At 35.8% G+C, this 13,957-nt stretch overlaps 1 protein-coding gene across 1 annotated transcript in view; it reads right to left on the bottom strand.

Annotated features, from left to right (window-relative positions):
- LOC134532432 (protein FAN-like) overlaps positions 1-7,597 on the bottom strand; it is a 47,509-nt gene extending 39,912 nt beyond the window's left edge. The window contains exon 1 of the mRNA XM_063368848.1: positions 1,768-7,597. The gene's annotated coding sequence lies outside the window, so the exon portion shown is untranslated. The remainder of the gene's footprint in view (positions 1-1,767) is intronic.
- Between the last annotated feature and the right edge of the window lie 6,360 nt (positions 7,598-13,957).

The following is a 13,957-nucleotide window of genomic DNA, read 5'->3' as shown; positions in this document are numbered from 1 at the left end:
AATCGGTAGGGCTCGCTTACTCTTCCCCTCCTGTGCAGTGGCCGGTGATAGCGGTAAGACACCCAGGCTTTTAGCTAACCTGCTTTCAGATAAAAAAAAAATAATTGTGGCTAAGGGGGGGGGGGGGGGGTTACAACCCCTTAACCCCCCCCCCCCCCTGGCTACGCCCCTAGTTGAATACAAACTTAAATCTGTCTTAAATAATAGCAAGATAGAAAAACTCAAATAATTTTTATGGCATTTATTTTTTTTTTGTTAATGACCAAAAAAATTTAAATTTGTGTTTAGTCATAATATTAACAGGAATAAGGTTTTTTGTATCTTAATGCGATTTGATGAACAATATTTTTAGTATATCTCTGAGGAACGAACAAACCTGATGGTTGCCAACCCTTGAACACGCAACATTTCCAAATTCGCCACTATTTCTCGCTCGTCCATCTGCTCGATGTGGTTGTATTGGCAGCGTGTGTTTATTTGTTCCTCCTCATCGCCCTGAAGTAGATTTGCGAAACATTTGGATGGCCATCAGGCATTGAGAACAAATAACCAATTTTTTGATACACTTAGTCCTCAATATTAAATGTCGATTCATAATTACGACCATCCTCATTCTGGACGATTTATGTTGCTCTAAATGATGTCATTTGGAAGCAAGAATTGAATTAACGATTTTTACGCGAAAACAATTTTCATTGAGATGTGGCTCCAGCCAATAAAGTTATCGATGGTTCTGGTGATGAATGGTGGTGCGCAGCAACGACTGGCCGATTCACCTTTGTATTTAAATGCATTACAGTGTTGGCATTATTTTTCTATATTGTCGATGACAATTAGGGCATGTGACGAATAGCCTATTTCCGGCACATATTCGAACGCAAGGCGGTGAAGTGGCTCAGATCAGTTGCTTAATAAACACACAACATATAAATATAAGGTTCTTATATTTGAATTTTTTGGATGTTATAATTTGTTGAGCTAACTCAAATGTTTATTTTCGATGCGCTGTTTAACACTCCGTAAATTTTATAGAATCATCGACACAAATAAGCACTGAAAATAAAAGGTTGCATGTTTGATTGATTGTCATTAAATGCACAATTGTATAAAATTTAAATTCTTGGAATATCATGTAAGATATTCACTTAAAAACATACATTGTGCAAATGTGTAAGGTTCCGCTTTAAAGTACACTTCATGTATGATTTAAAATGTAATTTTAATGTGTTTCGTCCATGAATAATACACTCAATATGCACGCAATTGTGATACATGGAACATGGAAACAAAGAGAACAGAAATTGAAATGTCTAAACAACGCCAAGCTACGACGCAAGTGACAGAAAGAAAACTATGTATAATACTTTACAGAAGTTTTTACGATCAATTATTCTTTATATTATCATATTTTGTAGTTAAGAAATATTGGGTGGTGGTGGAGATGTGAAATTTTGGTTCTCATATGCAAAAAATAAAGAAATAAGTATAAAAATTCCGAAAATAAAGAGTTTTCTTTCTGGAACTCGATCACAGCGTTACCTACCGGGTCCAATTGTGAATCCAAACCATCCAGAGACCCACTTAAACACACGCAAAAAATTTCATCGAAATCTGTCCAGCCATTTAGGAGGAGTTTATTCACATACACACAGCCGGAAATATATAAATGTATATATAAAAAGAATAGTAACCTAATCTATGTAAACTGAATTTAATTAAATAAGCGCAATAATAAAAAAACACTATACAAAAAAAAGTAACGTTTACTTTTTTTGAAAAATACTGGGTCAGAGTTGTTTGTTTCAACACATTTTCTGACTGATGCATCATGCAAATTGTCCAGTTCACATAAGCTTTCTCTCACACTATCTGGAACACAAATACAAGCATATTATTGGTCAAAAAATACACTTGTAACAGCGTGTGGCGTGCGGCAAAGGTTTCGCAGGTTTGCGCAGTTCTAATTGCACTAGAACCCAGATTAGCGAACCCCGCATTTTACGTAACATCGATTTTACGAATTTAATCTCAGGAACAGTCGAAAAATTGGAAATTTTCACACCAAAATATAAGTAATTAGAAACAATTTGAAGAAAAAAAAATCACAAAGAAGGGCTTATTCAACGCACAGAAAATATGTTCTGTGGGCTTTAATACTCGTAATTATATTCCCATAAGAAGACAAAAATAATCGGACATTCCATTTCCGCAGTTCATATGGATGTATTAATATCATGGTAACACATTAAACAAACAAGTCCTCGCTTACAGTTAAAAAATTCAAGGTCGTAGGTTTGCAGGATTAATACTAGAGTGTTTTAGAAGCTGAAGGTATGCAGAAATATTTACGTCCTCGGTTACAGCGGCTGTAGGCAAACTGTGTGTTCAGAGAAGTGTGTAACCAGGTCCTCGAATTGTGTCTACTAGCGTATAAACGGACACTCGGTGTATTAATAATTTCGACTACAGTACTTCCTATCGGTAAAACGCTGAACTATGAATTTGTCGCTCTACGGTGTAACCAAGGACTCGGCCAGATTTCGTTGAAAATTTGCAAGAAGGCATTAAAGGACAGGATATACGAGAAAATAAGGTTTTTTCAATCCGAGGACCTGGGTCAGGTCCTCGGATCCACATCTGGTCCTCGGAAGCCTGGTGAGAAATCACGCGCAAGTCCTCACATTATGCCTTATGCCAACTCGGCAGACATGCTTCAAACTTCTAACACTCCTATATTTGTGTCGGAGGTTAAAATATTATTTACAAACCTTTTAAAAAATCTATTTATTCTCTGCGCATTTAAGAATGATTTTACTAATTTTCTTCTAACCTAATATGTAATTAACTCGTATGTAGCTTGGTGTTACTCAAAAAAATTGGAATAACAAATGCATTGATTTTTTAATGCATTTAAACACGCGGAATGCCAAATATTAATATCATGTTCCAAGAAATAAAAAAAAAGTTGAAGAGTTACACTATCCACCTACCGGCTACATTATCAGACCTTCGTCTCCAATTTTTATGGGCATTTTTGAATAATAATAATGTGTGTAATACCGTTTCTAGATTACTGCGATGCATTTATGGAGAATCTACGTACGTTAAAAAAATGCATTTATGGAAAGCATTTTGATGGACTGCTGTAAGTCGCTGTCATGTAGGGCCTAACTGCATATTTTCAGTGATACGTACAAGATCTGCAGAAGTAAATTGGTTATTTAGCACAGTTGACTCTATAACTGTGCAAAAATTCAGCATTGACAAATTTTTCACAAGTTGAAACCTTTGTTTCCCGTGCAGGTGTTGGCTCTCTAGCTCTCTTGAAGGGCAGTCTGAGGATGGGAAAAAAAAAAAAAAAAAAACCTACCCAGGAAGGACTGTTGTGGTACTATAGGGGACAGCTTACCCGGCGCGCAGGGTGGAAGACTTGTTTTTGAATGGCCTTTCCACTTGGACACAGCGGTAGTCTTTTAGACTGTCTATTTATGTTCGTTCCTTCCATGAGGTGTGCCACGCGCAAATAACGGTACATTAGTGACGTCAGACGAGCTCGGCAACACCCGGTGAGCTAGTAGTCCAGGAAACGAAGACCAGACGAGACACGAACCTGTCGAAAATTTTTCCAAAGCTGAATTTTCGCAGAGTGGTAGAGTCAACTATCCTTACTAATAATATAAATGCAAAAGTAACTCTGCCTGTTTGTTTTTTTGTTACCTTTTCCAGGCTAAACGGCTTAACGAATCGTAATGAAATTTGGTAAGGAGATAGATTATATCCTGGGAAGGACACAGGCTATCTTTTGTCTCAAAAAATAATTTTGAAGTGGGTGAAAAAAATATATCTTAATTTTATGTCATGTGTGTCATAGATATACAAACTGTTAGTGTCATTCCTCTATGTCCGCCGAGCAATAGCCGTGAAGCCATTACGTTTTGCTATTGCAAGGAACTGAGTAGAGAGTAAGAAAAATTATACCTCTGCATCGTAGTACACCAATACACCAGTAGATGACTGTTTTGAATTATCGCTTTATAAGGAACTAGGTAGAGAGTTAGAATACTTAAAGCTATTTATTGACCGTTTGTCGTCGACAGGTGTGGTTCAATTGTAACTACCCATTTTGTACTTTACAATTGTCATTACCCATTTTGTATTTTATCATCAATGTGGTTTTCAAAGTTAACTTGAGGGTAATCTGGGGCATCACATAAACTTCATTACATCAAAATCGGTTCTCTTAATTTTTTTAAAATATAAGTTGATTTTTAATAATGCTCAGAGACGTTTTCGATTGTTTACATTCAGTTGCAAGACCATCACATCTTAGTACACCAACACAACAGTATATGGCCCTGTTATTTTTTTAATTTACCGTTTTATAATTTGCTCTAGCTAATATTATAAATGCGTATATAAAATATATATAAACACTATAACAGAAAACAAAACTAGCCGTCTGGTTGATTTATCGGTGGGTTTGTGTCATTTCTCTATGGCCCCCATAGATCTGGCAACTTCCTATAGGCTACTTATTGACGAGACTCGTCCGCTTAGCGATATAAATTGTGCTTGATATCAATTGTTGTGCATATTTCATTGGTAACTACTTGTAAAAATAGAGTTAGTGTAAATTAAAGTAAAAAGTACCTCACTTATTTACAATATCAGTTACGAGTTTTCAGTTTGGTTTGCTGTTAAAGCGTGTTTCAGTTATTTAAAATATAATTTATGTTCAAATTTTTTAGTATAACTAAAAATTAGAAGCGTTAGATTGTAATATTTTAATTAGATTTAAAAAATTGAAAAAATACTCTAAAAAACAGCATCCTATCAACATCTATAATTTTTTTTTTCATATCGATAAAGGACAATATATAGGTACCTTATTCTACGGATAGTGTATGTTTAACCGGTAAAATTAGTTTTTTTTTTGTTTTATCCTGATGATAAGCGATAGTTTGTCTTTTATTATTTTTAATATTAGTTATTTTACTTCTTATTCTACTTTTTCACTTTTCATATTTCTTCATAATTCTTTTCATTCTTTTTTTAACCTTTAAGGAAAAGTTTGTTTTGTTTAAATATTTTTGTTAGGTATCCTTTCCAGTTTGAAGTATCGTGAAGGGGAAGGGGAAATCCACCTCACTTTACCTCAATGACGTTAACAATAAGAAACATAAAAAAAAAACTATGGCCCTTGTAAAGGGACAGGCAGAGTGCCAGACGTGTTGTGTAACCCCTAAAGAAATAAGCGTAAATATCAGATATACAAAAATACACAATTTTATTATTCTTTAAATCAAGCCCCATATGAAATAGAGGGGCAACATATAACAAGAATTACGAAAGAAAGAATTACGTAAACAGGTACTGATGAGCAATACAAATAGCCAGTATACAAATGTTATGTGCTAACGTTATTTAAATCATGGTAATAGCAGGTAGAATGCTGTCTGTCCGGACGTGAGAGGTGCGGCGGAGAAAAACGACAAACGCCCCGACGGAAAATGGGTCGAAAGAAAGAAACAAATTCAAAGAAATGCACAAGGTGAAACACACTGGCAATGCAAACCAGGAATTACGAAACAAATTCGGTGTCCAGCAAACATTACTTTATGAGGCCAAAAAGGAGGCAAACCAAACATGACGCAGAAGGCAAATTACATAATTATCAAAAAAAAAAATGTAAGACACCGACCAGAGAACACCTCGTAGCCATGCGTAACATGGCGCGACGCCGAAGCACCCCTCACGGCGATCGCTCCCGGAACAGAACAGAACGAGCAAAATAATTACACCCCTATATATAAAAATCCAGATGGCGCTAGTGTCGCATTCAGTAGGCTTGGAAGGAGGCGCCTACGTCACGCGGACGTCACAAGGGAGTGCGGGAGGGGGCTTTAAGGGGAACGAGGGAAGGGGAGGAGCCGGTGGGCCTCTGAATGCCGAAGCGCACGTTGCAAGTTTTTTATTTTATATATTTAGTTACAGAACTAAATTATAATTTCAAAAACAAAAAAAAAACACGCTTTAACAACAAAACAAACTAAAAAATAATAATAATTTTAAAATTATTAAGATACCAGCTTCTGTCCGCGACTTCGTCTGTGTGGACTTCATAATTGGGTCCAGAGAGAAATAAAAAATGTTTGAGCTATAAAAAGGTTCGTGGGATAAAAAAATTTACCCGTAGGTATTTGGTAGCATCGCAGTGTGTCGCTCGGGGGCAAGGTAGCCATTCCCACGTTGGAAGAGCCTGTGGATTCCTTAAAATAACTATTATCTGACGAAACCGTTGCATCACGCCTACCACGAGAAAATGTGTGAGTGTTGAAAGTTTCACAAATTTCTATAACATATTACGGTGGTGTTAATAGATTTAAATTTTATGTTTATCAAGTATATATCCCACAGACTTGAAACTCGGAAATGATGATCCTTATATTACACAATCATGTGAGAATGAAGTTTTCATAAATTCAACTCCCAAGGGTGCTTTAGCCCGGGTAACGCCGGGTTCTTCAGCTTGTGCTTAATAACATACCGAAAGTTGACCGCTGGATACCTAGTGTGTATCACCAAAAACGTGCAGTTAATTCCTAGATGACAGTGACTTACAGCAGTCCGTCAACATGCTTTCCATTTACACAGTTTTTAACGTACTCTCCATATAGGCATCACAATAATCTAGAAACGCTATTCGAAACACCCACGTGAACAAATACTTCTATGTTGAATACTAAAGATAAAACAAAATAGAGAACGTTAATGATTGTTTAAACCAGTCATTTAAATAAAATTATGATTTACATACAGAACAAGGGAACAACGTCAAAATCATCTGTATAAAAGTTCTTGCTTATTCATTAAGCTTTTAAGGCAATTTAACTATAAAGAGTCTAGCACAATTAGTTTAATCGCTAGAATAGCCTAAGTGTCGGCGTGTGTACCGTCCTGCGGCGGTGCTCCGGTCGCAGCAAGCCGGCGCGACGTGCGTTGCACGCGACCTTGATGGCCAAGTTTCAAAGTTCCGAAGATTTTGTTTAGGGATTGCTGCAGATATGTTACGTTTATTTGATTTAACACATTTGAGTTAAATTAACGCAAATAAGAAAATAATTTTATTGCTTTTCCCCTGTGAAATGGCTCCATAAAATTGCAATAAAATTATTTTTTGGAACTTGTCAACAGGAAAACCCAAAAATACCAACTATAAAAATTATGTTTATAACTACCTAAAACAAATTGGGTAGGCTTTCCTTCTCATCAATAACGATTTGAGATTTTACTTGTAATTTGGAATGGGAAAGTGGAATTACTAATGAGCTTTAAAGTCATAACTCTAGGGACCGGACATATGACGTCACAGTGCAGATGAGGCAGGATATCATATGAGATCATGTTTTTAGCATGTAAATTTTTAAGAAAAAAATAACCACTGTGAAGACAAAAAAAACTGATTTAGAAAAAATAGCTACCTAAATTATTATTAATACCAATACTAATCAACAAATAAGTATATTATATTTCTTGACTTATTCTATCACTTTAAAAAGTATTCTATTTATAATTTATCCAGGCTACTTGTTCTATTAGAAACAAACACTAATAGTTTTCAGAGCGCCAATTAAGGTTTGTATTTCTTATAAGTAAATATTTTTATTATGAGGTAATATTTTAAAATAAAATAAACTTTTGCATATGTACTTACATTAGTTAATTAAAGCTTTTTACTAGCGAATTTGACCTGATTATTTATATCTTTGTTACCTGTGATTAAAATGCTCCTACCCAAACGACTTGCCATGGATCCCAGAGCAGTACACATTGCGACACTCCGAATGCTCTAGCTATCAAATCGATTACTGTAGACTCCTAAATATTGTCACGTGCACCTAGCCGGTGCCACCGCCATTTCTGTCACGATCCACTTTCGGAGGGGGGAGAGAATCGTAGCTCTTTACATAGAAACAACTCGCTTGGCATCAACTAGTCTTAACTTCATAAAATACTTTACTGTACCTAGGATCATAGGTTCGTCATCCCGTACAGGATGTCTGGTGAGAGCTGAACTAAGGAGATTTTGCAAAATAACATAATACTTAATTAAAATTATTTTATTCTTAAAGTCAAATACTCAACATCATTTTAAAGAACATTTAAATAGCGGGATTACAATTTAAAACAATAATCTCTTTACTTCCTTAACGATTGAACGACCTTACAAGAGAGAGAATGAGAGAACTTCACTAAACACTTCCCTAGTCCTTCCGAATACCTCAAATCATAATTAATACTTAAAATTAAAACAAAGATAAGTCCATACTCACATTTTCCGAAAAGCCTTTCTTGATCGATTACTTTAAAAAAATAACGTAGGGGCCTCTCCTGCCCTTGAAATCCCGAACGAACATTACATTTTAAAAACTATGACGCGTGACCCCTGACGAGGGCCATAGCCTCCGCCCGAAAGCTTGACGACTACATTATGACCTAACTTAAATTAAACGACTCGTGGCCTCTGGCGTCGACCATAGCTTCCGCCCGAAAGCTTGAATTCCTACATCACGAACGAACTAACAACTCGTGACCACAGGTGAGACGCATAGCCTCCGCCTGAGTGAGCCTGAATTCCTACATCACGAACGAACTAACAACTCGTGACCACAGGTGAGACGCATAGCCTCCGCCTGAGTGAGCCTGAAGTCACCACTCACTTGCGCTTAAATTCGCGCGCCCTGCCGCGCCTACCATAACAAAAGCTCGTTATTGAAGTCAAATTTACTAAACAACTAACTAGAACATCTGGGAAGACTACCCCCCCTCTACCCCAATGTGCAGGCCACACCGCGCGGCTTGTTACGACAGCGCGCCCCAGTAACTGCGGCCCGTGGCTGCGCCAGCGCGCGGCCAAACAAACAAACAAAATTCTGCAAGCCCGCAGCGCGCCGCGCCGGCCCCGTGCCCCAATTACATGGTCACGCCACTTGCGCTGACGAGTGAACAGAGCAGCCAGCCCAGAGTCCCGTCAGTAAAGTCCCTAAATTTGATTTCAACAACCCTGCAAAATTTCAACCCGCGACATAACCCTCCCCTCACAGAGCTCGAGCCCCATCGAGCTACCTCAAAATTACAAATTGTCTTTTTCCATTAAACCATAACTATAAATTCCTCATTTCACAAAAATAATAATTTTCTTAGTTCCTTGCTGTCTGAACATACATCTAGATTCTGCATAAGATTTATTTTAAAACAACAAGTATTCATAAAATTAAATGTAAAACTTTTATCTGGTTTGTTCTCACAGGAACCTTCAGAGGCTCGAGTTCTCAATTCTAAAAAAAATTGTTCTGTTAGTGAAGCTCTCTTTACAAATTAAATTACTGTTCTTAGTTTCTCAGTATTCGTTAAACAATGTGCAAATTCTTGATAATTATTATTATTTTTTTTTTCGGTTTCCGTTTATTACCATACTTCTTTCGTTCTTCAAAAAAAATTAAGTGTCCTTACAGTGTTTCAATTAATTAAACTCTTATCTCGTGAAGGTTGGTGCAACTCCTCGAAGTCAGTGTTGTCGAGAAGAGTAGCTCCCTGGGCTGGCCATCAGCAAACACCACTCAACTCCAACAGCTACTGGACTGGCTTCCAGGGCAGCTCACAACTTCTCCCCACATCTGCTTCGGAGTTGTGCCATCCTCATCACGAACAGATTACAATTCTGAAACATCATCAACAGGCATTACCATCACGCCTGACAAATACAAAACTAACTACTAAACTGCAATCGATGGGCAAGGATGCAAACACACAAAAAAATAAAATTAATTAATTCAACTGCTAACATAAAGTATCCCACCCTTAGCATAATCTAATCAGGCAAATAATTTGATAGGAAAAACTTAAGGAAGGGAAACATGACCTCCAATGATTTTCCCTAACTCTTGAGTCTTGATCTTCTCTATACAGCAAATAGTCCCCACGAAGTAACTGGGTTGAAGGTCAGTTCACATGACCCACCCATAACCTCTTCTACTCTTCTTTTCTTCTGGGGGCAACCACAATGCCCACCAATCTCTCTCCATGGTGCCGAACCAGCTATCCCATGAGAGTAAACAACGTAGTCAATAGGAGCGCAGAGGGGAAACACCAATCTCTGGCTTGTCGAGTCATAAAACTGCTTTATCTTCTTCTTCTTCTTCTTCTGAGTAAAACATCTGATTAATCTTGCTACTATTCTTCCCAACAATAAAAAAAAAGTTCATCAGGTATCTTCATAAAAAAACATTCTAACTAATAATAAGTCTTCTTTTTCTTCTTTTTTTTTTCTGTTAGATGTAATAGAAGGCCATGTTAGGGAGGTTATAGGGAAAAAGAGTGGCCAATTCCCACCCCATCACCCACCTAGATCATGACTAATTAACTTTTAAACTTTCTATTTCAAACAAATAAAAAAAAACATTTTTTTATTCAAACTTTTAAATTATAATTACTTTTACTTCATAACCTCAAAAGCTAATCAATAATTCTAAATGAAATTGTGATTTACTGCATCCTTGTTCCATCCGATCTGTTTGTTTATAACCTTTCTTGTAAAGTATAAAATTTTCAAACATTACTAATTCAAAAAAAAATTAAATTCTGGTGTCCTTTGAGTTACAATTAACTTTACTATTTCTTAGCTTGAAATAATTTAAGTTTTCAAAACTATTTCATTGTCTAATTCACAACACCTAAAAATCAACTCAAAACAACAAATCATCAAAATCAATAAGATCATCTGACCTACCTATCAGTACTGTGAACTTGAACTGTTCGTACACATTTATAATAAGCTATTGTATTTAAATTCCAACCTAAATAAGGTTTTAAAAAAAAACTACTAATCCCTCTGTAAATTAAGAAAATTAACTTTAAAAATTAAACTTAAGGTATTAGTTCTTTTTGACAGCTACCACAACTCACTAGTTCCATTACATTACTATAACCTAAAAAGTTCTGTAAATAATGTTTATAACAAAAAAAAACTCCAGTTACTGTCTTCCATAAAAAAAAATAAAACTTTACATGACCTTATTAATCTCCACTTGTAAGTCCATGGCTGCCAGCTTTCTCTTCTCTTGAATCTTCAGTCTTGGCTCTTGTTTCAGTGATCTTGTATCTTGTCTCTCGAACTCTTGTCATCTTGTAAACTGGACTGCTGCTCAGCTCATCTTAAGGAATCTGTAACAGTTTCAAAAATACATGTTAATTTAAATTACATAATTCCTGTTCTTTGGTCCTAAAAAAAATTGTATTATTAGTACACATTACCCTGAAACAACATTATTATTCATTGTTTATTACTTAAAAAAAATGCTTTACCATAAAATCCTTTTTTGTTCTTTTCATTAGGCCTATTTATTTTCCTTCTTCTTAATTAAATTCTGCTTCAAATGTTAATCCTAACTTAAGACCTACCATCTATTTATTATTCATTACCTACATTATTTATGTTACCCTAAAATTCCCATAAGTTTCTAATACTTCCTATCAAAGACATTCTCTCTAAAAAAAATTTACTTGTGACTCTTAACTTAACAAACTTAAAAAAAACTTTTACACTAGACTTAACTTATTATTCATTCTTAGTTACTAAATTTCTATATGTAAACTTTAGTACTTACAAACAAAAACTGCCTATTTCTCTCTACCTCTTAATCTCTTTCAATTATTACAATAATAATGTTACCTTGCATCTTTAAACTTTCTTCTTTTCAATTAAATTAGACATCTCATAACAATAAAAATTCTGCCTATACTCTTCTTATGGGTGTACAACCCAACAACAAAATTTCAAATTCTCAAGTTTCCTTATATTTAAATTATGCAATGCACATAACCTCTGTGGTGCCTGTACCCTTTTAGGCCTACCACCTTCTCCTCTCACAGCATGACAACTCTTATTCCTCGGGGTCTGTATTCACTGTTACAAATCAAATATCTCAAAAAAATTAAAAACAAATTTATTATTTTAAGAAAACAAAAATTTACATTGAATTTACTATGGAGCCTGGAAATCTTAATGTCTCACAGCAGCTAACATGACTAAATCCCATGGAACCCCAGGTTTACATAACCTGTGCCCAAAAATTTAAGCATACCAGGCTTTCCCTGCACTGGTTTTACAGCATCACACACTATTTAGGGCCCCTGATCTGCCATCAGTCCCAAGGAGTTTTCCCACAACCCCTCTCTACACAAGCGCCTACCGCATTCCTCTCAATTGGCTATCGGTTTTACGGCATTCTTTTGGGATCCGACCATCAAGTTAGGGCTAATCGAACACTAAACCTCCATACTTCCAAACTAATGTAAATCAATTAAATTTTCTCTGTAAATTCTAAAAATCAAAAAAAATTATTCCAACATGCCAAAGAAACTTCCAAAAAAAAATTCATAATCTTATCTTCAAACCATTAAAATAAAAATAAATAGATTACTCTGTTTTCTCCTTAATAACTGTAAACTGTCAACAAATATCATGTCGTAAATTTTAACTATGCTTACTGACTCTTAATCAAAAAATCTCATTTGTCCTAATTAATAAACAACCGATTTCCTTAAAATCTCACTGTATCTCTCACACTCAAACTTCACTGGCTGAATATCTCAATAAATTCAAAAACAATTATCTAAACTCTTAAAGAAACTCCTCCCCAATTATTCAAATTACTTCACCTTATTTTATTTCATTACTTACAACACCTTACTCAAAAAAATTAATTAATTCCCTTCCATTATTATTTGACCAGAAAAAACTTTCTCATTAATTAATTTATTAAAATTCAATTTCACATTAGGCAAGTACACTAACTCTCTACAGCAATGTTTCTCATTTCCCTCCTTCCTAACTGAATCCAATCTTACTTAACCTCCAGGGAATTTACCTCACAAAATAACCAAAAATTTCACTGTAGTGCCTATCTGCTATAGGCCCACTACACAGGGGGCTCTAACCCCACCAACAAACTTCATTGAAATGGTACCCTATCCCATACAGGATAGCCACTTCGGTACTACCATGGGGAACTCCTGCCCCAAACTACTCACAACTCTCAGGATTCTCCTGACCCTTAATTCCGTAGTCAGCCCATCTCCTATGGTCTGCGCTACAATTCCCTTTCTTCCCAGGGACACAACGCCTCACCTTAGGGTCCCTCGCCTTAAAGAAAACATTAATTTTCTCTGTTCCCTTGGAGTAAATTCCCTCTACACACAAAAACTATCCTTCCACTTTTATCAATGCTTATTGATTTTATAGTGTACCTCCTTATTACTGTTTACAAATCCCAAAAAAATATTTTTAAAACCGAGGTAGAATTTAACTAACAAAAACATAAACAACTTACAACGAAACACTTCTAGCCTATACATCATACACTTCTTAAATTAAATTACTTACATACTGAAAGTTCCTCTTCTCCTAAAACACACTTAAATTTAAATTTATTTAACCAATAGTCTATTTTCTTATCGCTAAGTTACCGTACAGCTGATCAAAACAAGGTCACGGCCGTCCACGTCTCTGTACGTGCTCGTGACGTCACCGAATTCCATCAGGTGCGCCAACCCTCGCTTGCGGTTCCTCCGTTCTCCGCTAGGTCTCAGCACCTCCCCGTCACGTGTTCACTCTGCCACGTCCACTGACGTGTCGTTCTGAAACAACTCTCAACATTTTTCTAATTAAAACAAAACATCACTATAAATTCTATAACTCTCTTTTACATAAACTCTCGTTTTCTCTTTAATTCCTTTCTAACTTTATCCTTCCCTCGACTGATTTAATTCGTACGTCTCGTCTCCTACGCGCACGAAAACAAAACAAACTTCTCTTGAAAATAATTCCTATTTACGACAAAAAACTTTATTTTAAATTATAATTCTCTTAACCTACAATCTTAAAATGAACTTCAAT

The sequence above is a fragment of the Bacillus rossius genome, chromosome 1 (genome assembly GCF_032445375.1).
Source record: "Bacillus rossius redtenbacheri isolate Brsri chromosome 1, Brsri_v3, whole genome shotgun sequence".
Classification (NCBI taxonomy): domain Eukaryota; kingdom Metazoa; phylum Arthropoda; class Insecta; order Phasmatodea; family Bacillidae; genus Bacillus; species Bacillus rossius.
Note: the sequence above shows the minus strand (reverse complement) of the source record. Positions and strands in the feature narration are given on the sequence as shown.